Below are 27979 nucleotides of genomic sequence, written 5' to 3'. Positions count from 1 at the left end.
GAATGTACACACTGCAACTGCACTGTAATCTTGGCCCTAGTGCCTGGGTCTCCCAAACTTGGGTACCTAGCATAATTGCCAGCTCCTTCCACCTTTTCCTTCTCCATGCTAATGTTAAGGCACTACACACATTGCTAATGTGTGGCGTGGGTGTTTGGTTTGGACATCTAGACACTTGACATGTATACACATTTGAAGCAAGATTCCAAGAATACTTACTTGCGCAAACAAGAGGCTCCCGAATACTATATTCCTCTTCTGGTTCGCTTTGGCCCTCACTGTGACTCGTGTCAGGGGATTTGACGTCCACAATGGCAATGTCTGTGCTGGGTCCAGGAGACAGATCCCATGGCTCCAAAGAAACATTCTGGGTGAGCTGATCACACTCTTTCCTCTAAAAAGAAACAATACACCATTATGGGACCTGTCTCCTGGACACAGAACAGACATTGTCATTGTGGACATCAAATCCCCTGACACGAGTCACAGTGAGGGCCAAAGCGAACATATATGTGGATATATGAGGACCATCCTAGCAAGCTTGACTCTGTGTGACTGGGAGCCCGGGGCCTCTCCTCTACCCATGTCTACACTAGCAAGGCTTAGGGATGAGCTTCGTGTTCGAGTCAAACCCATGTTCGACTTGAACATCGTGTGTTCGGTCATTCGCTGAATTACGAACGATATGGACCATTCGCGCCAAATTCGAGTGGCGCGTCATGGCCAATAATTCACCGCGGCATCGCAGTGCATTGCTGGCTGATGATTGGCCAAGCATGCACTATGACCCGCATGCTTGGCCAATCACAGCGCTGTGTGTACAGAGAGCCGTAATTGGCCAAAGCAAAGGAGGCTTTGGCCAATTATGGCTCAGGGGGTTTAGTACACACCCCACACTATATAAGGCCGCCTGTACGTCGGCCCTGTGTAGTGTGTTCCGGCTTGAGAGAGATAGACAGAGAGAGAGACAGTGTCATTTGATTTAAGTTAGACAGAGTAGGCAGGTTAGCTGCACTTTCAGTGTATTGTGTATATTTATGCATCCCAGGTGGTGTGTGTGTGTGTGTGTGTGTGTGTGTGTGTGTGTGTGTGTGTGTGTGTGTGTGTATGTGTATGTGTATTTATATATATATATATATATATATATATATATATATATATATATATATATATATATATATATATATACTGTGTTCAGTTTAGCTAGATCCTGTTCTTCTCTTCCTAATATACTGACAGGCAGGCAGGTGTTTTTACAGTATTTCCAGTTACTGTACTGTGTACCCCACACAGTTGCACCTACAGTATAGCTACCTGCAGCCAGGTGCTTGTGTAGGCTCTTTGAAGTATTTCCAGTTACTGTACTGTGTACCCTGCACAGTTGCACCTACAGTATAGCTACCTGCAGCCAGGTGCTTGTGTAGGCTCTTGAAGTATTTCCAGTTACTGTACTGTGTACCCTGCACAGCTGCACCTACAGTATAGCTACCTGAACACAAGTGCAGGTGTTATCATACTAATAATACTACAGGCAGGCAGTTGATTCTGCTAGCTTCAGTATAATCTCTATATATATATACATCCATCCCAGTTTTGTGCAGCTCACTGCAGGCCAATAGTATGTCTGGAAGGCCAACAAGGAGAGGCAGACAGTCACAAGCCAATAAAAAAGGGCAAGCAGGCTCTGTGTCTAGAGGCAACAGTGCTGGTCGTGGACACAGTGCATTCTCATCAGCCCGTGGCCGTGGGACACGCTTGGACTTTTTTCGGCAGCTGGCCATGTTGAGCCTCAACATGCAGAAGACTTGGTCGAGTGGATGACCAAACTGCCCTCATCGTCCTCATCCTCTCTCACCCAGACTCAGGGTACTTTGTCTGGCAAAGCAGCTGCCAATGCGGCCTCTTCCCTCGGCTCAATGGCATCAGTGACTCCTTCCCTAGCCCCACCATGTCCTCCTGAGGAGTCCCTCAAACTGTTTGACCACAGTGTTGGGTACATGCTCCAGGAGGATGCCCATCGTTTTGAAGGCTCCGTTGATGGTACTCAGCTAGAGGAAGGCAGTAACGTGAGCCCACACAGAGGGGGTACCCAAGAAAGACAGAAATCTGGCAGTCATGTTCCCCCTGCTGCAGCATACTGCCAAGTTTGCTCCAGTGATGAGGAGGGAGGGGATGATGAAGTCACTGATTCCACATGGGTGCCTGATAGGAGAGAGGAGGAGGAGGAGGCACATCACCAACGAGGCAGGATGCCCTCCAGGGGCCAGCCTAAGGGCAGCACACTGACTGCATCACACCGCAGAGCTCCGCATGTGCAGGGTGCTGCTGTCTCTGCGCGTTATTCCAAAAGTTCTTTGGTTTGGGCCTTTTTTGAGACGAGTGCATCAGATCCCACCGCTGCTATTTGCTACATATGTCTCAAGTGTATCTCGAGTGGCAAAACAACTCCCGGTTGGGCACCACATGCTTGACTAGACATATGAAAAGGAGGGGGGTTGGGAGGCGCCAACTCTATATATACTGACAGATAGGGTTGTCCCGATACCACTTTTTTAGGACCGAGTACAAGTACCGATACTTTTTTTCAAGTACTCGCCGATACCGATTACCGATACTTTTTTTTAATGTCACGTGACAGTTTTTTTTTTTTTTTTTTTTTTGAGGGGGGGGGGCGGGTGGGGTGGGGGTGGTGGTATAGTGAACGGTGTCTGTGTGTGTGTTTTTGTTTTGTTTTTTTTCATTTACATTTATTATTTTTTACAATTTTTTTTTTATTCTTTATTGCACTATGTGTGTGTTTTTTTTTTTTTTTAATCAGCCCTTTTGGGGGGCTTTGGTGAGATATCAGGGGTCTTAACAGACCTCTGATATCTCCCCCTTGAGACAGAGAAATAGACTGAGGATAGAGATTCCCCAGTCCCTTTCTCTGCAGCGTCAGCTGCACTGAGAATGAATGGAGAGAACACAGCAGCTTCTCTCCATTCATAAACTGACACATTGTAATCACAGAAGATTACAATGTTTCAGTTATGTGAATGGAAAGAGTCAGCTGACTCTCTCCATACACACAGCGGAGAGAGAGCAGAACGGAGGGGACAGACGAAGAGAGAGGGGGACAACGGAAAGCCGGAACTGATGGGGACAGCGGAGGGGGACAGAGGAACGGATGGGGACAGCGGAGGGGGACAGAGCAAAGAAGAAGGACAGCGGGAGGTGGACAGAGGAACGGAGGAGGACAGCGGAGGGGGACAGAGCAAAGAAGGAGGACAGCGGGGGGGGGGACAGAGGAACGGAGGGGGACACAGCAATGGAGCAGGACAGCGGAGGGGGACAGAGGAACGGAGGAGGACTAAGGAGGAGGAGGTGACAGTCAGCGGTGATCGCGTGTGGGGGAATTACAAGCACCGATCACCACTGTATGTCACTAAGCAGCTGAAAGCCGCGGGGGGAGAAGCTTGTAACTCCCCCACACGTCCATCACCGCTGACAGTCAAGGTATCGGCTGAAGCATCGGGAGCATTTGCCCGAGTACAAGTACTTGGGCAAATGCTTGGTATCGGTGCCGATACCGATACTAGTATCGGTATCGGGACAACCCTACTGACAGATATTGTTAATATAGTGCAGTATACACACTTACTGGTTCGTAGCTTCAGAATGGGGTGGCTGTGTCCATGAAACCTAAAGATGATGTCCTGTGACATGCTGGTGCTGGGGTGCAGGCTTCGGTTGCCGTCTATGAGCTCAGGGGAAGTAGTACTCCTGGATGGTGAAGCAGATCAGCGGTGTCTAGTGTGTGGAAGCTCCATGCTAACCACCCTGGAACGCGGAAGCGGACGTGACGTCAGCGGTGCACGGAGAGCATCCAACCATGGGTAGTGAAATGTACAGGCTATGCGCTCAGGGCTCACAGCTCCTTCTACTGGCCTGTCAGCTCTCAGGAGGAGAGCAGTTTAAATAGAATTACAGGACATAGGACTGAAAGGAAGTGGGCGGGGGGTCCGCGGCTGTGGAACCATAACAGCCAGCGGACCTACATTAATGCAAATGGGGATAAGATTTAAAAGTCACTTAATTGTATGAAAAAGCACTTTATTATAAAGTATGACAATGAAAAATATATTTAAAAAAATGATATATGTGTGTATAGATAGATAGATAGATAGATAGATAGATAGATAGATAGATAGATAGATAGATAGATAGATAGATAGATAGATAGATAGATAGATAGATAGATAGATAGATAAAATAAATAGAGAAAAAAAATAAAGAATATATATAAAAAAATTATATATGAGAAAAGTATTAAAAATGCATGGAAGAGCAAAAAAAAAATTGTTTAAACAGTTAAACACATAGAAGCGTGAAATTTTTTTCATGTTTTTCCTTGGATGGTAACATTTTTTGGCCGTGTTCGACAAATTTACAGGTGAAACATAGTGGGAATGTATCAATGTAAGAAGAAACTATGTCTCACCTGTAAATTTGTCGAACACGGCCAAAAAAATTTTACCATCCAAGGAAAAACATACACCATTAAGGAATTTACAATTGCTCTAGTGAGCACGTGGTATACTGCTTGACCTGCCAATGTGGCCTATTCTATGTAGGCAGAACCATACGCACCCTACATCAGCGGTTTGGCGAACATAGACGCTTTATAGAGAAAGGCCATGACAAACACAGTGTCCCTCTTCATTTTCTGAAGGAACATCAAAAATCCACCACAGGCCTCAAAGTCTGGGTTATAGAGGCCATCCCCAGAGGTCTTCCTGCTGCAGAACGTTTTAAATGTCAGCAGGAAACCTACTGGATATATTCTTTGAACAACCTCTCGCCGGGGGGACTCAATGAGGAAATAGAGACACACTCCTTATTGTAGATTTTATTCCTACTGTTTTTTTGCCATTGGCCCATAGTGAAATAATTTTTTACCAAAAAATTTCACGCTCCTACGTGTTCCACTGTTTCAACAATTTTTTTTCTGCTCTTCCATGCATTTTTAATACTTTTCTCATATATAATTTTTTTATATATATTCTTTATTTTTTTTCTCTATTTATTTTATCTATCTATCTATCTATCTATCTATCTATCTATCTATCTATCTATCTATCTATCTATCTATCTATCTATCTATCTATACACACATATATCATTTTTTTAAATATATTTTTCATTGTCATACTTTATAATAAAGTGCTTTTTCATACAATTAAGTGACTTTTAAATCTTATCCCCATTTGCATTAATGTAGGTCCGCTGGCTGTTATGGTTCCACAGCCGCGGACCCCCCGCCCACTTCCTTTCAGTCCTATGTCCTGTAATTCTATTTAAACTGCTCTCCTCCTGAGAGCTGACAGGCCAGTAGAAGGAGCTGTGAGCCACGAGCGCGTAGCCTGTATATTTCACTACCCATGGCTGGATGCTCTCCGTGCCCTGCTGACGTCAGGTCCTCTTCTGCATTCCAGGGTGGTTAGCGTGGAGCTTCCATACACTGGACACCGCTGATCTGCTTCACCATCCAGGAGTACTGCTTCCCCTGAACTCATAGACGGCAACCGAAGCCTGCACCCCAGCACCAGCATATCACAGGACATCATCTTTGGGTTTCATGGACACCGCCACCCCATTCTGAAGCTACAAACTAGTAAGTGTGTATACTGCACTATATTAACATTATCTGTCAGTATATATAGAGTTGGCGCCTCCCAACCCCCCTTCTTTTCATTTGTTTGCTGACAGAGGTCCTTGGACACCCTCTGAGGATGGCTGCCTCCTCTCCTTTGTTTTTTCTATATTTTCTACATTAGATGAGACATTTTTAGCAAATATTACACCATCCTTTGAAGGCATCACAATATTTGGAGCGCCGGAACCCTTTCCTTTTTTGACCAGACATATGTTGACCTGCCATGCAGTTCGTTGGCAAGCGTACCTAAAAGACCCACACCAAAGAACAAAGAGGACCTCTCCTTGCTCCTCATCAGCTGGGATCTCCAACCCCACTATACCTTCAGTCCTCTCTGAGACCTGCACTGAGAGGAATGAAGGTGTAGAATTAGGTGTGTCACAGCCAAGTACTTGCGGGCAATCTACTATCGGTACACCAACGTCAGATTGTACCAGGCAAAATTTCCCTGCCCCAGCTGCTGCACCGCAGAAAGAAGTTCACTCCCAGCCATCCACATGCCCCATGAATGCTAGCTTGGCAAAATTGCTAGCACTTCAACTGCTACCTTTTCAGTTGGTAGACTCTGCCCCCTTCTGTGAGTTTGTGGAATGTGCGGTTCCTCAGTGGCAAGTTCCCAAATGCCACTTTTTCTCACGGAAGGCGATTCCGGCTCTCTACCAGCATGTGGAAGGCAATGTCTTGGCCTCGCTGGACAGGGCGGTCAGCGGTAAGGTGCATATTACTGCTGACTCATGGTCCAGCAGGCATGGACAGGGACGTTACCTAAGTTTCACTGCGCATTGGGTGACTCTGCTGGCAGCTGGGAAGGATGCAGGACAAGGTGCAGTAGTGTTGGAGGTTGTTCCTCCACCACGCCTCCAAAATGCCAGTACTGGCGATTCTGACACACTTCTCTCCTCCACCCCCTCCTCTTCTTCTTCCTGCATGGCCTCTTCCTGTGCTTTGTCCTCGGAACCAGCATTGCTCCCTAGGCGTTCAAGGGGCTACGCAAGTACGCAGGCCAAAAGATGCCATGTGGTGCTTGAGCTGGTGTGCTTGGGGGACACGAGCCACACTGGGGCAGAGATTCTGTCAGCTCTGCAGGGGCAGGTTCAGAGGTGGTTGACGCCACGCCAACTTAAGGCAGGAATGGTGGTTTGCGTCAATGGCACCAACCTCCTCTCCACCCTCCGACAGGGACAACTGACCCATGTGCCCTGTTTGGCTCACGTCCTTAACTTGGTGGTGCAGCGGTTCTTGAGCAGGTACCCGGGCTTACAGGATGTCCTGAGGCAGGCTAGGAAAGTCTGTGTGCATTTCATATAATGCCAGTGCTCAGCTGGTAGACTTCCAAAAGGAATTTAACCTGCCCAAGAACTGCCTAATCTGTGACATGCCCACCAGGTGGAACTCAACGTTGGCCATGCTGTGCAACTATGGCACCAGGACAGGGTCAGGGAAGCTTGTTTTTTTTCCCCATGTCAGTGGGCCATGATCAGGGATGCATGCACTGTCCTGTCACCATTTGAGGAGGCCACGAGGATGGTGAGCAGTGACAGTGCATGCATCATTGACACTGTCCTCCTTGTCCACCTGTTGGAGCACACGCTGCGTGGAATAATGGACAGGGCACTTGAGGCAGAACAGAGGCAGGAAGAGGAGGACTTCCTTACCTCTCAAGGCCCCCTTTTATCCAGACAGTGTTCCTGCGTGCCCGCCGATCACACAGGAAGAGGAAGAGGAGGAGGAGGAGGAGGAAAAGGAGGATTGTGTCAGCATGGAGGTGGAGCCTGGCACTCAGCATCAGCAGCAGTTTTTAAGGGATCATTTACAGTCCCAAGAAACCCATGGACTTGTACGTGGCTGGGAGGAGGTGGCTGCGGATCATGTCTCCCTTAGTGACCCAGAGGACTCCGGACCGAATGCCTCAGCAAACCTACGCTGCATGGCCTCCCTGATCCTGCAAAGCCTGTGGAAATATCCTCATATTCATGGTATCAAAGAGAGGGATCAATACTGGCTGGCAACCCTCCTTGATCCATGTTACAAGGGTAAGGTTGCGGACCTTATCTTGCCGTCGCAGAGGAAGCAGAGGATGAAACATCTTCAGGAGGCCTTGCAGAAAGCTCTGTGCAATGCGTTCCCAGAGACTGGGAGGTTACAAACTGCTGTTCCTGGACAATGTGTTGCTGAGGCTTCAGTCAGTCAAAGAAGGAGCGGTGGAGAAGGTGGCCATCTGACCGATGCGTTCAGACAATTTTTTAGTCTGCTGCCCCAAGGTATGATCGGTTCCAGCAACCATCGCCAGCGTCTGTTTTACATGGTGCAGGAATACCTAGGGGCAAGATCTGACTTGGATACCTTTCCCACCGAAAATCCTCTGGATTACTGGGTCTTGAGGATAGATCACTGGCCAGAGCTTGCACAGTATGCAATTGAGCTACTGGCCTGTCCTGCATCCAGCGTTCTTTCGGAACACACATTCAGTGCTGCTGGAGGCTTTGTAACCAATCACAGGGTGCGTCTGCCCACGGACTCCGTCGATTGACTGACCTTCATAAAAATGAATCAGTCTTGGATCACCACCAGCTACCAAGCACCTGATGCTGATGTAACCAAATAATTTTTTTTGAAATGTCAGATCCCTTCAAGACTGCCTATGCTGATGTTGAGTGACTATCCTGTTATGCTGAGTGATTATCCTCTTCCTCCTCAATGATCATGCTGATAGCTTGTAAGAACATTTTTGTTTCTGGGCGCAGCCACCAGTGGCTAAGGCCCAATTTTTCAGCCCCTGTTTAACAGGGGCATGTAATTACAATTTTTGATGCAATACTTTGCAGCAGGGCTCGTTCCTGCGCTCCAACTAGAGTATCTGTGAGGGGTTGCAGTGTTGTGGCACCAGTACCAGTGCCTAAGGCCCAATTTTTCTGCCCCTGTTCAATAGGGACATATAATTACAATTCTTGATCTAATATTTCACAGCAGGGCCCGTTTCAGCGCCCACCAAGAGTAACTGTGAAGACTTACAGTGTTGTGGCACCAGCACCACCACCACCACCACCAAAGGCCCAATTTTTCTGCCCCTGTTCAACAGGTGCATGTAATTACAATTCTTGATCTAATATTTCACAGCAGGGCCCATTCCAGCACCCACCAAGAGTAACTGTGAGGACTTACAGTGTTGTTGCACCAGCACCACCACCATCACCAAAGGCCCAATTTTTCTTCCCCTGTTCAACAGGGGCATGTAATTACAATTCTTGATCTTATACTTCACAGCAGGGCCCTGTGAGGGCTTACAGTGTTGTGGCAACACCAACACCTAAAGCCACAATTTCTGCAGAGTATATACGGCAGGCCCCTACTTTCAAACATCCAACTTATGAACGACTCCTACTTGCAAACGGAAGGAGACAACAGGAAGTGAGATGAAATTTACCCCTAGGAAGGGAAATTCTCTCCTGTAAGAGTTAATATGGGAAAAACATTTCTCCTTTCCACTGATGCTTTATCTCCAATCCTTGTTTCACTAAAAACGCCAAATTTTCTAAAAACATTTGTTATTGGGACAGAAAGTGAGGTGAAATCTTCTGAAGAGGAGCACAGACAGCAAAACAACATGTTTTCCAAAAAGCTTAAAATAGATTTTTTGGCTGGAGCTAAACACGTTAAAAATGTACCAGTTCAAAATTACAGATTCTATTTAACAACAAGCCTACAGTCCCTGTCTTGTTTGCACTGCCTGTATACTGCTGTTCAGAGTATATAGGGCCTGGTGGCCCCACGCCTTTCCTTTTTTTAATTTGGATGCGGGTTCAGCTTAATATCCATACAAGACCCAAAGGGCCTGGTAATGGACTGGGGGGTACCCATGCCGTTTGTCTCACTGATTTTCATCCATATTGCCAGGACCTGACATTACATTAAAGCTGCAAGCAGTTTTAAATTACTTTTATTCCTTTAAAAATGTCATTTTGTGCAGGGACTGTTCTAAGCACGGGATACATGCGCCACTTTACAGGCACACTATAGACACCCCCCAGGTACGATATTTAAAGGAATATTTCACTTTTTTTTTTTACTTTAAGCATCATTAAAATCACTGCTCCCGAAAAAACGGCTGTTTTTAAAACTTTTTTTTGCATTGATACATGTCCCCTGGGGCAGGACCCGGGTCCCCAAACCCTTTTTAGGACAATATAAGCTCCTATAAGCTCCACCACCATGGGGCTGGCTGCAATCTGCCGAATCCGCCATGTTTTCCCTCCCCAATGTTCCACCGTGTGTGTCGCATGCAGAAGAGAGATGGTAACGCCCCAGCGTCATGACACACTGAGAGCGGAGTTTGACTCATGCCCAGTGTGTATAAAGCCAGAACGCACGGTCGATGGAACAGCCGTAGGAACGATCTTGGAGTGGAGGACGAATGATCACCAACGCACGAAAGGACCAGAAAGCTAAGGAACTATTGGAAATTGGGGCATAGTTGGTAGTGGCCTCATAGGCGTGCGCACAGGGTGCACACCCTAATCACCCCATGTGCATTAGTATTATCCAGAAGCAGCACCAGGTGGGTGGTTGGGGGTGCCAGTGGCCAGTGTAAATGCCCCCTTTATATTAAAGTCTAGGTTCAACTTTAGGAACACGTTACACCAGTATTTAGGGTGTACCATAATATGCTTCCAATCGACTGCCTCCCACCACCAGAGCCCCCTTCCTGTGACAGAAGGTGGCATTTATGTGTGTTGGAACTTTGGGGTGCACACCCTAATGCAATAGGCTGCACACACCTATGAGTGGCCTGTACTGCTTAGATTGAGGCCTATACTGGGACCAGCTTATGGGTTAAGCCAGACATTATGGTTTGTCTTGTGTTGTGTCTTGCAGGCATCATATCATCATGACTGATAAATTCACTTTACCAGAATTTCTTCCCCAATTCATTGACATGTACCGGGAGCTGCCCTGTCTCTGGAAGGTGAAGATTAGAGACTGCTCAAATAAAATACTGAGAAAGGCCGCTTTGGAGAAACTGGTAGAGTTGTACAAACCTGTGTACCCCAGGGCAGACACCAACTACGTAAAGCAAAAGATAGCCAACCTTCGGAGTACATTTAAAAGGGAACTGAACAAGGTCCTTGACTCTGAGAGATATCGAGCAGCAGCGGATGACCTATATGTCCCCAGGCTGTGGTATTACCACAGCCTGCAGTTTTTGACAGACCAGACACAACCCAGACCATCGCTGTCTATGCTCCCTTTGACGTCTGCTGAGGCCACAGTTCCTGAGGTCCGCACAGGTCCTAAAGTTCGCACAGGTCCTGATGCACAGGATGAAGATGTGGATGAGCGCAGCTTGACCCAGGTATAGAATTGTTGAACATATTTGTATCCAAAAATACCATGATGATAACTAGACGTTATTGGGAAAATATTTCTGCCTTAACAAAGTGGTTTCCATATCAATAGACAGTAGTGACCAAAAATGATTTCAACAAGAATGAAAAATGCTGGGGTAAGAATGATAGTCTTTTCTATTTCTCCACATTCAATTTGCAACAGTGAGGAGATCAAAATTGTATGTGATTCATGACCAAACCCAAAAAAAGATTCTAATTATGTCCCATTTTCATACACAGGAAAGTGTCAGTCTGGAGGAGCCAGCGGCCAGCAGCCAGACAGAGTCCCAGATCCCTCCTCTACGCCCTCCTGCTAAAAGGGCCAGGAAGAGCAGGAATCTGGAGGAGGCCACAGCTGCCTTCCTCAGCCAGGCCACTACTGCCCTCCGGACAGACCCAGATGAGGCTGAAGCATTTGGGTGTGTGACGGCCAATAAATTAAGGCAGATGGCCGGTGTGCAAAGGAGCATGTGTGAGGAACTCATCCTGCAGCTCCTCAACAAGGGGGTGATGGGCCAAATTTCAGAAATTACACACATTTCTGATTTTGTGCCCCCCCGTCCACCACCTCCACAGCCAACCCACACATCACAGCCACCCCACCAACCACAGCAGCATGGCGGTCAGTGGCAATACCAGCCACAAGAACCCCAACAACCCCTCTGGACTGGGGATTTTAACCCTTTCACCACTTACTATTTTATAGTATTTTTTTTTTTTTTTTTTAATGTTTTTATTTGTTATATTTTCTATATTTTTTGTATGCATGGAAAGCATTTTAATTTAATTAGTGTTACTTTTTTCTGCACAATAAAAAAAATGGGTAGAATAATACTTGGCTATGTGTTTTACTTCAAATGACAGTTTGGGAGTAGGCAGTTACATTATAAAAAATACAATGTAAAATTAACAAGGGACACCAACATATTTGTGTCTTTGATCTTAAAAACTCTGGGATAATGGTTGTTGTGGTAACTTGCCGAAAAAAAACAAACAGGCATAATAATAATATTCTTGATATCACTAGAAAACAAACGCCTTTTAAAATAAGTTTGCCATAACTCCATCAGTATCACCAGCAAAGCAGCTTCATTATTATACCATTAAAGTAGAAGAGAATGTGCACTGCATTTCTGCATTTCATTATTTGCCGTGTTACAAATGTTAATTCTCCATGACATGTGAAGGACTTACTCCCCAGTCCCAAATTACCCCTTACACATACTCTCCACCCTCCAAACCTTCCCACAAAAGACTTGACAAGGTATTGGAGTAAATGGCCTTAACCGCCTTTTAGTAAAATTAATATAAAACCAAATAAATAACCTTTTAAATAACTATTAAAATATCCGTTCAAATATTCTCTTGGGGTCTTGGAGGGGAACACACACCACTGGTCACTGCGATACACTACCATAAAAAATTTAGGCTTCGAGTCGCAACGGCCGGAAAGCAAGACAGTACCCAACCTTCGCAAATGACCAACTTTACCCCTTCCTGGTTAGCCCCTCGTAACCGGAAGGTACCAGATAACTCCCCATATTATATATGGGTACCAACCAAGCTATATCTCCATATAACACACATCTCCTCCTCCTCACAGACACAAACCACTGCCTAGGGCCTCACCAAAGCTCCTTTACGTACTTACCTAAAAAAAAAACAGGGAGGGTGGGTGGGAATCTTCTCTCCCCGCCGCCCAGCACTGACGTCACTTCCACCCAGACTCCCAATACTTTTCTCCTGACGCCTCCCCTCCTAGAACCACTCCCCCTCTCTTAAAGTCACACTTTCTGACAGCGTGACTGTGCAGTCCGCACATGTCATGCTGTCCCTCCGCTGATCCCTTCGCTCCCTTGCTCCAGGACTTACTTTACGAACTAGACATGTGCACACTGAAATATTTTGTTTCGGAATTTCGTTTTCGTCCGAAAAATACATTTATTTAGTTACTCCCGAAATTCGTTTTTATTCATTTCGTTTTTCCTTAAAAATTGCATTCGTCCGAAAATCCAATTAAAAATTAAAAATCCAAATCCGAATCTGTCATTGAAGGCTTAGGATGTCTGTTGAATGTTCAAAGAAGATTCGACGGAGCAGCTAAACTGTACAACGCTGCATAGTTTAGCTGCTCTGTCAAATCTTCTTAGAACTTTCGACAGACACCATAAGCCAAAGATTCGATGTTTGTATGTTTTTCGCTGCTTTGTCGAATCTTCGTCGTTCATGTTGAATGTACTGTATATAGTTCAAACAGAAAATGGACTGGTGATAGTGATCACTGATCAGACAGGTAACAAGATAGGGTATATAGAATCTATATGGAATCTCAATCTATAATATAGAATCTATATTAAATAATAATAATAATAATATAATAACCCCCCCACACACACGGGCAGCCTCAAAAGCTATCACAACACTAGTATCACTATCAAGTTTGCAACCCTAACACAATAGCAGCAGATTATTATGAAAAAGTTAAGTTGAACTGTAGCTTGCTTCACTATTGTTCTGCTGCTGTGCTTATGCTTAATTGCTAAATAATTCAGATTCTCTGACAAACGGACCAGCTAAGATTGACTGTCTTCTGAAATGATTCAGTGTGTGTTTCTCTCTCTGCTAGCAAATCGTAAGTGAAAGTAAGTTGGCTGTACGTGTGTACTTAGTTCTAGCTATTTTACTGCTCCTGCTCTTTGGTTACAATCAGCCAATAACATTCATTATCATCATTATTTTTATTTTACTTCCCCCACCCAATTCCAGCAGCGATCTTTTCTCTCTATGTCGAATCTTTTCTCTTTACGTCAAATCTTTTCTCTCTACGTCGAATATTTTCTCTCTATGTCGAATATTTTCTCTCTATGTCGAATAATCTTGGACTAATAGAGCTAAGGTTAGGCACATTCGACCACAGGTTCGATAGACACAGATTGTTATTGTCAGCATCATGTCGAATCTCCTATCTATATCGAACTGTTGTCGCAATGAAAATGAAAATAAAGCATTTATGTCGGACCTTTCATTTTTCGGATCCTGCACTTTCGTTATCGTTTGTTAAAATGATAACGAAAAAATACCTGAAATTCGGATAAAAATGCATTTGGACGAAAATGAAGACCGACAGCTTCCAGCTCATTCCTTGGTTCCGGTCATGCGTATTTGTACTTTCGACCTTTGTGTGAAGGATTTGTGTACTGACCATACAAAAATCAGATGTGGAGCCGTTGTCCGGTGAAAATTTACTAGCCTGTCATCCAACATTTGTTGGCGGAAAATTGGACAACAATTGTCAAAAGGAGCGTACTAACGGTAAGAATTTAGGACAGCAGTCTGTCAACAGACAATCCCCTTCCAACAATCATACCACGTGTACGAGGCTTTAGGCCTCGTACACACGGTTTGATTGTTGTACGACTGAGTGTCTGATTTTTGTCAAAAGCACGTGTGCAGGATTTTGTCTAGCATACTAACTATCCACAAATTGTCCTTTGACAAACACGAACTTAGTGACATACTATGAGAGTATAAAGAGGAAGTTCATTTCTCAAGCGCCACCCTTTGGGCCCCTTCTGCTAATTTCGTGTTAGTAGAAGTTTGGTGAGCGTTGATTTGCGATTTTCAGATCATACAAAACAAATGCCTTTTAAAATACGTTTGGCATAAATACATCAATATCACCAGCAAAGCAGCTTCATTATTATCCAGTTAAAGAAGAGGAGAATGTGCGCTGCATTTCGACATTTCCTCAATTGCCGACCAGATTCTAGATTACGAAAGGTAGTTTACAAGACCAAACTCTTCCCAGTCGTTCCTTGATTCTGAGCATGCGTGTTTGTACTTTCGACGTTTGTGTGACGATTTCTGTACTGACCATCCAAAAATCAGACATTGAGTTCACATCCGACAAAAAATTTATAGCCTGCACATACAGCTTTTGTCTGACGAAAAAGTCAAATCGGCTGTCGAATGCACCGTACTAACGATCCAAAAATCCGCAGACAGCTCATCTTACAAATTTTCCCTTCTGATTTTTATATCGTGTGTACGAGGCCTAAGTCTGTAGGGTTCAATATTGAGTTGGCCCACCCTTTGCAGCAATAACAGCTTCAACTCTTCTGGGAAGGCTGTCCACAAGGTTTAGGAGTGTGTCTATGGGAATGTCTGAGCATTCTTCCAGAAGCGCATTTGTGAGGTCAGGAACTGATGTGGATGAGAAGGCCTAGCTCGCAGTCTCCGCTTTAATTCAACCCAAAGGTGTTCTATCGGGTTGAGGTCAGGACTCTGTGCAGGCCAGTCAAGTTCCTTCACCCCAAACTTTCTCATCCATGTCTTTATGGACCTGGCTTTGTGCCCTGGTGCACAGTCATGTTGGAACAGGAAGGGGCCATCCCCAAACTGTTCCCACAAAGTTGGGAGAATGAAATTGTCCAAAATGTCTTGGTATGCTCATGCCTTAAGATTTTCCTTCACTGGAACTAAGGGGCCAGGCCCAACCCCTGAAAAACAACCCCACAACATAATCCCCCCTCCACCAAATGATTTGGACTAGTGCATATAGCAAGGTCCATAAAGACATGGATGAGCGAGTTTTAGGTGGAGGAACATGACTGGCCTGCAGAGAGTCCTGACGTCAACCCGTAGAACACTTTTTGGGATGAATTAGAGAGATGACTACGAGCCAGACCTTCTTGTCCAACATCAGTGCCTGGCCTCACAAATGCGCTTCTGGAAGAATGGTGAAACATTCCCACACACTTCTAAACCTTGTGGACAGCCTTTCAAGAAGAGTTGAAGCTGTTATAGCTGCAAAGGGTGGGCCAACTCAATATTGAACCCTATGGGCAAAGACTGGGATGCCATTAACGTTAATGTGCGTGTAAAGGCAGGTGTCCCAATACTTTTAGCAATATAGTGTACATGGCAGAGATTCACTGGCAGTACTGCCTGTCAAGCTTGGCATGTAGCAGTAAAATTGCAGCACTGGAATGCAAAGCATGACTGCCACCATAATGTTTACCCACTCAAGAGGCACCATGTCTTTTATGTAGGTGGGCAGTCAGACAGCAGTAAAAACGTGGATCAACCTCCTGTGTTACCACCCCCCCTTGATTGTCTGTGTGAAAGAAACCTGAAAGCAGAACGTTTCTTATGAGCTGCTGTGCGTAGCTGGTTGCATTTTTAGCACCAGAAATACTGTAACAAAATGCCAATCTGTAAGTGTAAAAAAGTATGAATTCTGTGTTGTGTCATCTAGAAACAAGTGTTATATAACCCTAGCACTTACAGTATGTAACCTTAGCACTAAAACAGCCGGAATAAATACATGTTAACAGGTAAAGTCAATGCTAGTGCAGTTTGTTGAATGTGAAATTGTATACTCCAATTGCAGACACCTTTCCTGCTGTTAGATTCCATTATAAACTTTTTGCTTGCAGCAGAAAGTAAGCCAAATAAATCAAGAGCAATGTCTGCAATGCAAGCCCACGAGAATCTACAGGATTGATTTTTGTGACAAACTGTATCGGGTTAGCATATATAATGTAATGAGGAAAGCAGGAAGAGAATAGTAAATCCTGCTCTGCTTTACTCCATTATAGCTGCTATTTAATGTATGCCACTAATCACTATATATCATAGTTCTACCTGTCGAAGGCACATCACAGGTTATATTTAGGTACAGATGAGAAAGCCTTCGGTGCATAAAAATATAACATATAAAAATCTACAATGTCATTGATGTAAACCCTAACTGAATAACATTTAATTTACTAAAGCACTGTTTACCATTGGCAACTGTCATTTAAAAATGAAATACTTGTTTTCACCTTTTTTTACACATTTTCTTACCTCAGCATGCTGCTCTCCTGCAACTCTTTCAGCTTTTTTTGTTTGACCATTCTGAAATTAAGTAGAGAACAAATAATCACTCCTGTCATTGATCTGATAATTAAAATTTTGTTTATAGAGTTTTGGTGCTAATTTACAAAGCATTCACTAGAACAATAAATCGGAACTTTACTTAAAAAAAAAGCTCCACTAATCCTTTGCCTTCCTCTCTCCTCTCTTGCTATTGTATTATTTACAATTACAAATATTTTATCGGGCGGGAGCAGGTATCTAATTCTGACAGCTCCCACTTCTACTCGATTTGCCTAGGTGAAGTTCGCCTCCCCTGCCGCCAACCCCCTGGGGCATGCCACAGGTCCCAAGAAACTGCAGGACTATTGAGATACAGTGGGGAGCCAGATGTGAAGCCACAGGAATTCACAGCCGGCTTCCCAAAGTCAACAAGGCGGCACCAGGGACCCAAAGACTGGCGAGAATGGGAGGGGGAAGCACTCCTAATGCCACATCTGGAAATTTAGGGAAACAGGAAAGGGTACTAATTGAGTAACCAAACGTCGGACTTTTAAGGCATGGAAACAATGGAGAAACAACAGAAAAAATAATTGTCATAGTATTTATTGAAAAAAGTTCATCATATATTACAATATTCAAAAAAGGTTAAAAACATGGAAAAATGATTTGTACGGTGAGCCCTTGTGCATCTACGCATTTCGCCTTGAGGCTTCTTCAGGACACGATCAAAGGTTCAGAGACATAACATGAACACGAAAAGAGCAAATCTCACTATCTGGAATGAGATATATTCCAATTAAAATCAAAATCAGAAATATTACATAGACATATTGAATCATATTAAATTAAAAAGCATATGCTAGACCATCCACGAGAAACCAGAAGAACTGATGTTCACACATCTCATCTGCACCTTAGCAAGCTCTTCTGCCCCTATTGCTTGTATACCAGCGCGATCTGAGTGGAGCTCCGCTCGTCATGCTGCCTACAATTCCCATAATCCACTTCTATTGCTCTTTTTAGTGTGCACATGCGCAAATCGAGCGGAGGTCCGCTCGTCAGGCTGCCTACAATCCCCACAATCCATTCTATTAATAACGTCCAGACGCAAGCACGCCATATGACGCTCCCTCAGAGGTCAGCTGGGACACGGCCGGGGAATATAAATAGCCGCGTTCATACAGGGACGCTGTGTACAGCACCCGGCTGTCTCCCAGGGGCACACTTTCTGTTCAACTTCTATGTAAGTACTTTTGCCTTTATCTATGCAGCTATGGTCTTGGCCATTTCTGGTCAATGTGTTTAACAATACTGGTATATAAAAGTTTTTATTATGTTTAGTAAAACAGAAGATAGTTGAGATGATGTAGCAATTGTATTTGGAAAGATATTCCCATGAACAGCTGATTTCCTGCCTGGTTAATGCAATGAACACAATTTCTGGCCAGCCTTTATGTAGTCTAAAATGGTTAAAAAGAGAAGCATTATTAAAAAAAAAAAAAAGGATTCACACTCACATAGATGCTGCAGTTGTCAGCTGTCCCCCACTGGCTCTATACCGAAAACCTGAGTGATCAAAGACCACTGATCGCTCAGTTCTCAGGTCCGCTCTGAGCACAGAGCGGTGACTGTGCACTGCCCCTCCAGTGCTCACTGGAGCGCCAGGCTGTGGAGATGATGGGAACAGCTGGCTCAGTGGTGCACTTAGAGGCCAAGCCAGCTGCCAGTAAGGCATCTGGGTGGATCCTGACATTGTTGGGATCCGTGCAGAGCCTGGACCGGATCTGCGACGTCAGCCAAAAGCAGGCTTTTTCTTTCAAAAAATAATGCTGATTTGTTTACTGGTTTTCTGAATATGTATGACCTATTTTGCATTGTGTGTTCTGCAGTTCTCTCAATGAGTCTGGGGAGTTGTGGCTGGATGCATACCTGCACAAGTAATGAGTGACCTGTCAGTCTGTCGAATCAATGAAGCCCAGGGAACTACTGCTGCAAAGAACACTGTCACAACATTCCTCTAGTGTCCACACTGCTATGTAATCAATCAGGACCTCTGAAGCCCTGCAGTGCTGTAATGTTAGCACATCATAATCATGACTGATGAATGCATTATAGCCCGGAAAGGCTAGATCTTAATTTGTATGCAGTGTATCTTTCCTTCTAACAAAACCAAGGTGCAACCCTGAACACTGAATGGGCATTACTTTGAAATGCAACTCATTTAGTGAAAAGCCAAAATGATGTTAAAGCCAATTAAAATGGCTGTGAATGTTTATGAAATGTAAGAACAGTTCTACCATAACAGTCCAGGCTGCCCGTATCAAGAAGGAAACCATATGATAGTAGGAATATGTTATATTATTATTTGGGAGGAGAAACATACAAATATGTATACATTTATTTAAGAAGCATAGTTGATGTCAGGGATGACTTTAAGGACTTGAGAAATAATGGGACGGACTGCATAATTTTACTCTCCAAGATATCCAATGTGTACAGTTCTATAATTAGGTGTGGATCATAATCTGTATTCCAGAGGGCCCTCCTATATGCTGGACATGATATCTTATGCTGAATTTTCTTCAGCTTTGCTTTTATTCCTGAGAGGTGATTCTGTCCACATAACGTTAGGAAATTTACTAAGATAAATGATGTGCTGTGCAGTACAAGAGCGCTTTGTATGCTTGTGACATTTATAGGCTGACAAGGTGTAATGTACTAATTGTCCCTGACCAAGACATATCATACACTGTTAATGTTTCCTTAAAGCAGTATTAAACCAAAAATATAATATATTGCAGCTTACCAATCATAAGATGTGGTGGCTGCATTCATTTTTTTTTTTTTAGGCCTTTTACCCTTTATTTTTCACTGGGTGATCTGGCCCTTAACACACCTCCTGTATTAGAGTGCCTACACTCTGGATGAAGGAGTACAGAGACCTTTGAACCAGCAGCATTGGTAATGAGGGGAGTGTTAGATGCACTAGCAGATTTAGATACACTAACAAATTGAAGCCCAACTCCAGCTGATACTTTATAAGCAGTTACAACCAACCTTTTTTTTCCTTTTGGGATAAAGGTTTTACATGAATAAATAAAAACTGACTATTCTAAGCACCCATCAGTGTTAAATGGTTTGTCTCTACTATTTGTTGTTACATCCGCAGGACAGCTTGTTCTTTTGAAAAACAACAGACTTACGGCTGGATCACCGGGTTAAAAGAAAGCCTAAAAAAGAAAGCAAATGCAGCCATCACATCTAAGAATTGGTAAACATGACAACATTTATAAAAAAAAAAATTGGTAGGCGGCAATATAATAAATGTTTGCTTTTGACTTTAATACTGCTTTAAAGGTTCAGTGAACCAAAAACTGTCATTTCTGTTTTTGGCAGATGCTGGTATTTTTAATCACACCACTTTATCTGTGTAGGGATTCCAGTGGAAAGATCAGATTTTTTTTTAATTTCCCAGGTCCGCCCACCTGCCATGGACCTAACAGTGGGATCTCCCGATTTGTTCATAGGTTTTATTAGGAGTATTACTAAGAGCGATTCAAGTGACACCAGTGCAGAGCTCAGAACTATGGCAGGTTAATTTCATGTCAGTCTCACAACTAAAAGGAAACAAAGTGTGTAATGTAACTTGTTCTGGGTGAAATGCATCAGAGGAGGCCCTCAGGTCCTGTTTTGCAGTGTACAAAAAATGAACTAAGTGTGCAGCTGTCATTTCCTATGATTCAACTTACCAGTATCTACCACAAATTTTAAGATTTGGTTTAGGGTGTAGACATCTATTAAAGGAAGCCTGTAGTGGGAGAGCACACAGGCTGACATTGCTGACCTATCCACCTGAAAATGCAAGTTTCCTGGCTGCCATGCTGATCCAGTGGCTTCAATACTTTTTCAAGCACTGACCTAGAATAAGTTTACAGATCAGAAATACTAAATTCACTTTGATTTTCTAATCTGCATGCTTGTTCTAGGTTAGTAGCTGATAAAAGTATTTTAACCACTTGACGACCGCCTCACGCTGATATACGTCAGCAGAATGGCATGGGCAGGCAAAATTACGTACCTGGTACGTGATTGCCTTCCCGCGGGCGGGGGGTCCGATCGGACCCCCCCCCCCCCCGGTGCCGAGGCAGTCGGCTTTGGTCTGGGAGCGTTCAGAGATGAGGGGGAGGCCATCCATTCGTGGCCCCCCTTCGCGATCCCTCCCAGCCAATGAGAATCTTCCCCTGCCTCTGTGTAGTACACAGAGGCAGGGGATGTGATGTCATCTCTCCTCGGCTCGGCATTTTCCATTCCGGCGCCGAGGAGAGAAGACTACAATGTGAGTGCACCAACACAACACATCACAGTAGAACATGCCAGACACACATTACACCCCCCGATCCCCCCCGTTCACCCCCGATCACCCATTCCCCCCCCCCCCCCCATCACACTGACACCAAGCAGTTTTTTTTTCTAATTACTGCATGGTGTCAGTTTGTGACAGTTAGTGTGATAGGGCAGTTAGTATTAGCCCCCTTTAGGTCTAGGGTACCCCCCTAACCCCCCTAATAAAGTTTTAACCACTTGATCATCCCCTCGTCGCCAGTGTCGCTAAGCGATCATTTTTCTGATGGTTGTATTAGTGTCACTGGTGACGCTAGTTAGGGAGGTAAATATATAGGTTCGCCGTCAGCGTTTTATAGCGACAGGGAACCCCATATACTACCGAATAAAGGTTTTAACCCCTCGATTGCCCCCTAGTTAACCCTTTCACCAGTAATCACCTTATAACTGTTACGGGTTACGCTGGTTAGTTTATTTTTTATAGTGTCAGGGCACCCACCGTTTATTACTGAATAAAGGTTTAGCCCCCTGATCGCCTGGCGGTGATATGCGTCGCCCCAGGCAGCGTCAGATTAGCGCCAGTACCGCTAACACCCACGCACGCAGCATACGTCTCCCTTAGTGGTATACTATCTGAACGGATCAATATCTGATCCGATCAGATGTATACTAGCGTCCCCAGCAGTTTAGGGTTCCCAAAAACGCAGTGTTAGCGGGATCAGCCCAGATACCTGCTAGCACCTGCGTTTTGCCCCTCCGCCTGGCCCAGCCCACCCAAGTGCAGTATCGATCGATCACTGTCACTTACAAAACACTAAATGCATAACTGCAGCGTTCGCAGAGTCAGGTCTGAAAAAAAAAATGAAAGGAACAGTTTAAAAATCAGATAAAAAAGCAAAAAAAAATAAAGAAAAAAAAAATCACCCCTGTCACCCCCTGCTCTCACGCTAAGGCGAACGCAAGTGGCGGTCTGTCGTCAAATGTATATCTAATCTAATCTAATGTAATCTAATAGACCCCATTTAAAAAAAAAAAGAGTACCTGTCACTACCTATTGCTATCATAGGGGATATTTACATTCCCTGGCATAACAATAAAAATGATAACGCAAGCGGTGGTCTTGCGTCAAATGTAAACAGCAATTGCACCATGCATGTGAGGTATCACCGCAAAGGTCAGATCGAGGGCAGTCATTTTAGCAGTAGACCTCCTCTGTAAATCTAAAGTGGTAATCTGTAAAGGCTTTTAAAGGCTTTTAAAAATGTATTTATTTTGTTGCCACTGCACGTTTGTGCGCAATTTTACAGCATGTCATGTTTGGTATCCATGTACTCGGCCTAAGATCATCTTTTTTATTTCATCAAACATTTGGGCAATATAGTGTGTTTTAGTGCATTAAAATTTTAAAAAGTGTGCTTTTTCCCCAAAAAATGCGTTTGAAAAATCGCTGCGCAAATACTGTGTGACAAAAAAAAATGAAACACCCACAATTTTAATCTGTAGGGCATTTGCTTTAAAAAAATATATAATGTTTGGGGGTTCAAAGTAATTTTTTTTCCTGCAACTTGTGTCAAAATATAAAATATTCCATGGACTCAACATGCCTCTCAGCAAATAGCTTGGGGTGTCTACTTTCCAAAATGGGGTCATTTGGGGGGTTGTGCCATCTGGGCTTTTTATGGCCTTCAAAACTGTGATAGGTAGTGAGGAGTGAAATCTAAAATTTACGCCCTTAGAAATCCTGAAGGCGGTGATTGGTTTTCGGGGCCCCGTACGTGGCTAGGCTCCCAAAAAGTCTCACACATGTGGTATTCCCATACTCAGGAGAAGCAGCTAAATGTGTTTTGGGGTGCAATTCCACATATGCCCATGGCCTGTGTGAGCAATATATCATTTAGTGACAACTTTTTGTAATTTTTTTTTTTTTTGTCATTATTCAATCACTTGGGACAAAAAAAAATAATATTCAATGGGCTCAACATGCATCTCAGCAATTTTCTTGGGGTGTCTACTTTCCAAAATGGGGTCATTTGGAGGGGGTTTTGTACTGCCCTGCCATTTTAGCACCTCAAGAAATGACATAGGCAGTCATAAACTAAAAGCTGTGTTAATGCCAGAAAATGTACCCTAGTTTGTAGACGCTATAACTTTTGCGCAAACCAATAAATATACGCTTATTGACATTTTTTTTACCAAAGACATGTGGCCTAATACATTTTGGCCTAAATGTATGACTAAAATTGAGTTTATTGGATTTTTTTTATAACAAAAAGTAAAAAATATCATTTTTTTTCCAAATTTTTGGTCTTTTTTCCATTTATAGCGCAAAAAATAAAAACCGCAGAGGTGATCAAATACCATCAAAAGAAAGCTCTATTTGTGGGAAGAAAAGGACGCAAATTTCGTTTGGGTACAGCATTGCATGACCGCGTAATTAGCAGTTAAAGCGACGCAGTGCCAAATTGGAAAAAGTCCTCTGGTCTTTAGGCAGCCAAATGGTCCGGGGCTGAAGTGGTTAACTAGATGAAAAACAAAAAATCCTGTGCACTGCCACCAAGCTTAAATCGACCTAATTAGAAGCTTATTTTAGCTAGAGCTAGCCAGGCAGCTAGTTTTTTTTAAAGGTCAGCAGTCGCAGCCTTGTATCGTTCTCAATGTGGATATTTTTCGAAGTTTTGTAGTCACAGAGCTGCCCAGTATTTTGAAACAATTCTGACACCTGGTGGACACTGCTTGTATTGCATAGGAGCATACTGACAGGCAGCCTTATGTGATGAGCTCCTTCAGGTAGACGTTTTTCCTAGGAGAATGGAAATATTGAATGAACATATAGCAGTGTTTTGGGCAATTCTATCACACTGCTACAGTAGACTTAAAGGAGAAGTACAGCCAAAGCTTGTTTGACTGTACTTATCCTGTGGATTACAGGAGTGCAGCTCGTTCTGCACTCCTGTGGCCCGTTTTCTGCAGATGGCGGGTTAAAGTCCGCTGATGTCAAAGAGGCAGTGCATGCTCAGGAAAGATCCAGACCATATGGTCGGGATCTGCCCACATGCCACTCAGCTCACCTTCTCAGCAAGCCGCTGAGAGCCTGAACTGGCCGCAACCACCGCCTCCACAGAGGGGGCAGAGCAGAGAGCTGGTGACTGACAGTCTACAGCTCTCTGCTTATGGAGCTGTGAGAACCAAGCGATCGGCTGTGTTTGAACGCTCAGTTCTCAGTGTTAGAGCCGTTGCGGGACAGATGCAGCATCCAGCTAGGCAAGTATGATTCTACAAAAAAAACAAAACCGTTACTTTTCTTTTAATATTACATTCTGTTTTATCATTACACTGTTGATTGCAGAACCAAATCAATCTACAACATGCTATATTGCCTTTTAGGAGTAATGGTACCAAGATTATATATTTTTTTTTCAGTGCAACAGTGTTATTGCAAAGCAGGTTATTCTGAAGAGTATTTTCTAGCTTTTAGCTTGATACTTTCCAATTCCCTCGGCAACATGGACTCCCAACAAATGCCTACTTACTGGATGTGGTACACATGCCCATTAGCTTTCTGGACTACAGAGTCAAAAGCTTCCACTAATGTTAAAATCTTTTTTGTAGTTTTGTACCAGCAAGGCCTTTTATTATGACGACAGTAATAGACTAATAACACTAACTTATCTGTATTGATTGTAAATAGGATTCATGGTTTGATTTTGTTGCAACAACTAATAAATTGATTTCATAAGCCTGCGTGTGGTTTCAGCAGATGGAGGAAAAGAAGAAATCTTAATGATACAGTACAGAACGTGTATTCTTAAACCATTGGTAATATGCAGTTACTTTCAGGTGATTGGACACTGGCAAAAAAAAACTTGCTAGGGCTGCCCCTGTGCCCATTTCATAAGACTCCATTATCTTAAAGTGACTGTAAAGGGTATTTTTATTATAAACATGTTATACTTACCTGCTTTGTGCAATCAATGGTTTTCTACAGAGCAACACAGATCCTCCTCCTCTGGGTTCCCCACTGGCGCTCTTGGCTCCTCCTCTTCGTGTGCCACCATATTAAACTGCTTGATTTCAAACACACAGACAGCATGTCTCACCCCCACCCCTGTTCCCTCTTTACAGGATTTGATTGACAGCAGCAGGCGTCAATAGCTCCTGCTGATATTAATCTGCTGTTCTAGTGCATAGCGCTGGATGAAGATAGGGCTTAGGTAAGTCTAAGGGGGGGCTGCACACAGAAGGTTTTTTTACCTTAATGCAGACGATTCAGGTAATTGGACACTGGCAAGCTTCTAAAGGACACGCCCCCCCGTGGCACCTCCCCTTTAACCCCCACCCCACTACGTAAGTCTGTTTTTGCTAGCATCTCTAGATGATGGACCCTCTTCAGCTTCACTGGTTTATTATTTTTTCCTGTTATTTTATCTTTCGATTCTTCAGTCAACCCTCACTGTCTTCTAATGGCAAGACCTTCTTTATCCTGCATAAGCCTTAAGGCAAAGTTCCTCTTTTCCCTTTCAGAGCCCATTACATCAGGGCTGTTGGTGTCTCTGTTTACATGTTTACAAAGTTCTACCAGTAGGATGTTCAAGCCATGGCTGATGCAAGCTTCATCTGCAAGGTACTTCAATTTTTTTTGTTTGGGTTCCAATCACCTGAAGGCAGCTGCCATATAACCCAAGAATAAGAAAACAAGTCCTGTACTCCGAGATAAGGAATTTACCAGTAAGTCAAAATTCCTATTATTTTGTACTTGCCATAAAATTTATTTTTTGAGTCCATTATGGAACACGGGAATTCAGATACAGACAGGTAATACTGCTGCCTACAAAAGGTTTGGATGCCGGCAAACAGAAAAACTGCAGTCACCTTATAACCCCTCTTCTACCCAGCATACCTCAGTTTTGTGTCTCTTTTTGGACTCTAAGAAAGGTCTTAAAGAAAATACAGATATTTGATTTTCTTTCTCGTCCATTAAGAGTCACAGGAATTTAGATACAGTTGGTACATCCAAAAGCAGTCCAACTAAGGAGTGGGAAACAACCACTGCCAAACCCACATAAGAGACTAGGGTGTATCTGTAACTTGGGAGCACCAGAAGGACCAATTCCCAAATCTAAACTAGATGAGGAAAAGCCCCCTGAAAGCCAGGGGAAACTTCAAACGATCAAGGGAGAACCCTGGGGAGCAACCTAAAGCTGAAGACCAGGATAGAGATCACTTTCAGAGTGAAATGACTCCATCCGAAGGAACACTGACCCTGAACCAGTAGAAAGACTATGAAATCAATAATCTACCAAAACAGGCATAATAACCTAATTAGGGAGAACAAACCCACAACATGATGTGGATAACAGAAAAAAAAATAATGGGGCAATCGCCAAGAGAATGGGCCCTCAGGCAGAGGCTTGGACAAAACCAGGTACTTAACCACTTCAGCCCCGGAAGGTTTTACCCCTTCCTGACCAGAGCACTTTTTACAATTCGGCACTGCGTCGCTTTAACTGCTAATTGCGCGGTTATGCAATGCTGTACCCAAACGAAATTTGCGTCCTTTTCTTCCCACAAATAGAGCTTTCTTTTGATGGTATTTGATCACCTCTGCCGTTTTTTATTTTTTGCGCTATAAACGGAAAAAGACCGAAAATTTTGAAAAAAAATGATATTTTCTACTTTTTGTTATAAAAAAAATCCAATAAACTCAATTTTAGTCATACATTTAGGCCAAAATGTATTCGGCCACATGTCTTTGGTAAAAAAAATGTCAATAAGCGTATATTTATTGGTTTGCGCAAAAGTTATAGCGTCTACAAACTAGGGTACATTTTCTGGAATTTGCACAGCTTTTAGTTTATGACTGCCTGTGTCATTTCTTGAGGTGCTAAAATGGCAGGGCAGTACAAAACCCCCCCAAATGACCCCATTTTGGAAAGTAGACACCCCAAGGAAATTGCTGAGAGGCATGTTGAGCCCATTGAATATTTATTTTTTTTTGTCCCAAGTGATTGAATAATGACGAAAAAAAAAAAAAAATGTACAAAAAGTTGTCACTAAATGATATATTGCTCACACAGGCCATGGGCATATGTGGAATTGCACCCCAAAATACATTCAGCTGCTTCTCCTGAGTACGGGGATACCACATGTGTGGGACTTTTTGGGAGCCTAGCCGCGTACGGGGCCCCAAAATCCAAGCACCGCCTTCAGGATTTCTAAGGGCATAAATTTTTGATTTCACTCCTCGCTGCCTATCACAGTTTTGAAGGCCATAAAATGCCATGATGGCACAAACCCCCCCCCCCCAAATGACCCCATTTTGGAAAGTAGACACCCCAAGCTATTTGCTAAGAGGCATGGTGAGTATTTTGCAGCTCTTATTTGTTTTTGAAAATGAAGAGAGACCAGAAAAAATTTTTTTTTTTTTTCAATTTTCAAAACTTTGTGACAAAAAGTGAAGTCTGCAAAATACTCACTATACCTCTCAGCAAATAGCTTGGGGTGTCTACTTTCCAAAATGGGGTCATTTGGGGGGGGTTTTGTGCCACCTGGGCATTCCATGGCCTCCGAAACTGTGATAGGCAGTGAAGAGTGAATTCAAAAATTTACGCCCTTAGAAAGCCTGAAGGCGGTGCTTGGTTTTCGGGGTCCCGTGCGCGGCTAGGCTCCCAAAAAGTCCCACACATGTGGTATCCCCATA

At 43.7% G+C, this 27979-nt stretch overlaps 1 long non-coding RNA gene across 1 annotated transcript; it reads right to left on the bottom strand.

Moving 5' to 3' along the window:
• Nucleotides 1–243: 243 nt before the first annotated feature.
• On the bottom strand, nucleotides 244–17957 carry LOC141145838 (uncharacterized). Its single transcript, XR_012244669.1, has 3 exons — nucleotides 17855–17957; nucleotides 16930–16980; nucleotides 244–394 (listed from the first exon to the last, which is right to left on the bottom strand). It is a non-coding gene; the product is annotated as an uncharacterized lncRNA (long non-coding RNA).
• Nucleotides 17958–27979: the final 10022 nt, after the last annotated feature.

This window comes from Aquarana catesbeiana, linkage group LG05 (assembly GCF_042186555.1).
Source record: "Aquarana catesbeiana isolate 2022-GZ linkage group LG05, ASM4218655v1, whole genome shotgun sequence".
Taxonomy (NCBI): Eukaryota; Metazoa; Chordata; class Amphibia; order Anura; family Ranidae; genus Aquarana; species Aquarana catesbeiana.
Note: the sequence above shows the minus strand (reverse complement) of the source record. Positions and strands in the feature narration are given on the sequence as shown.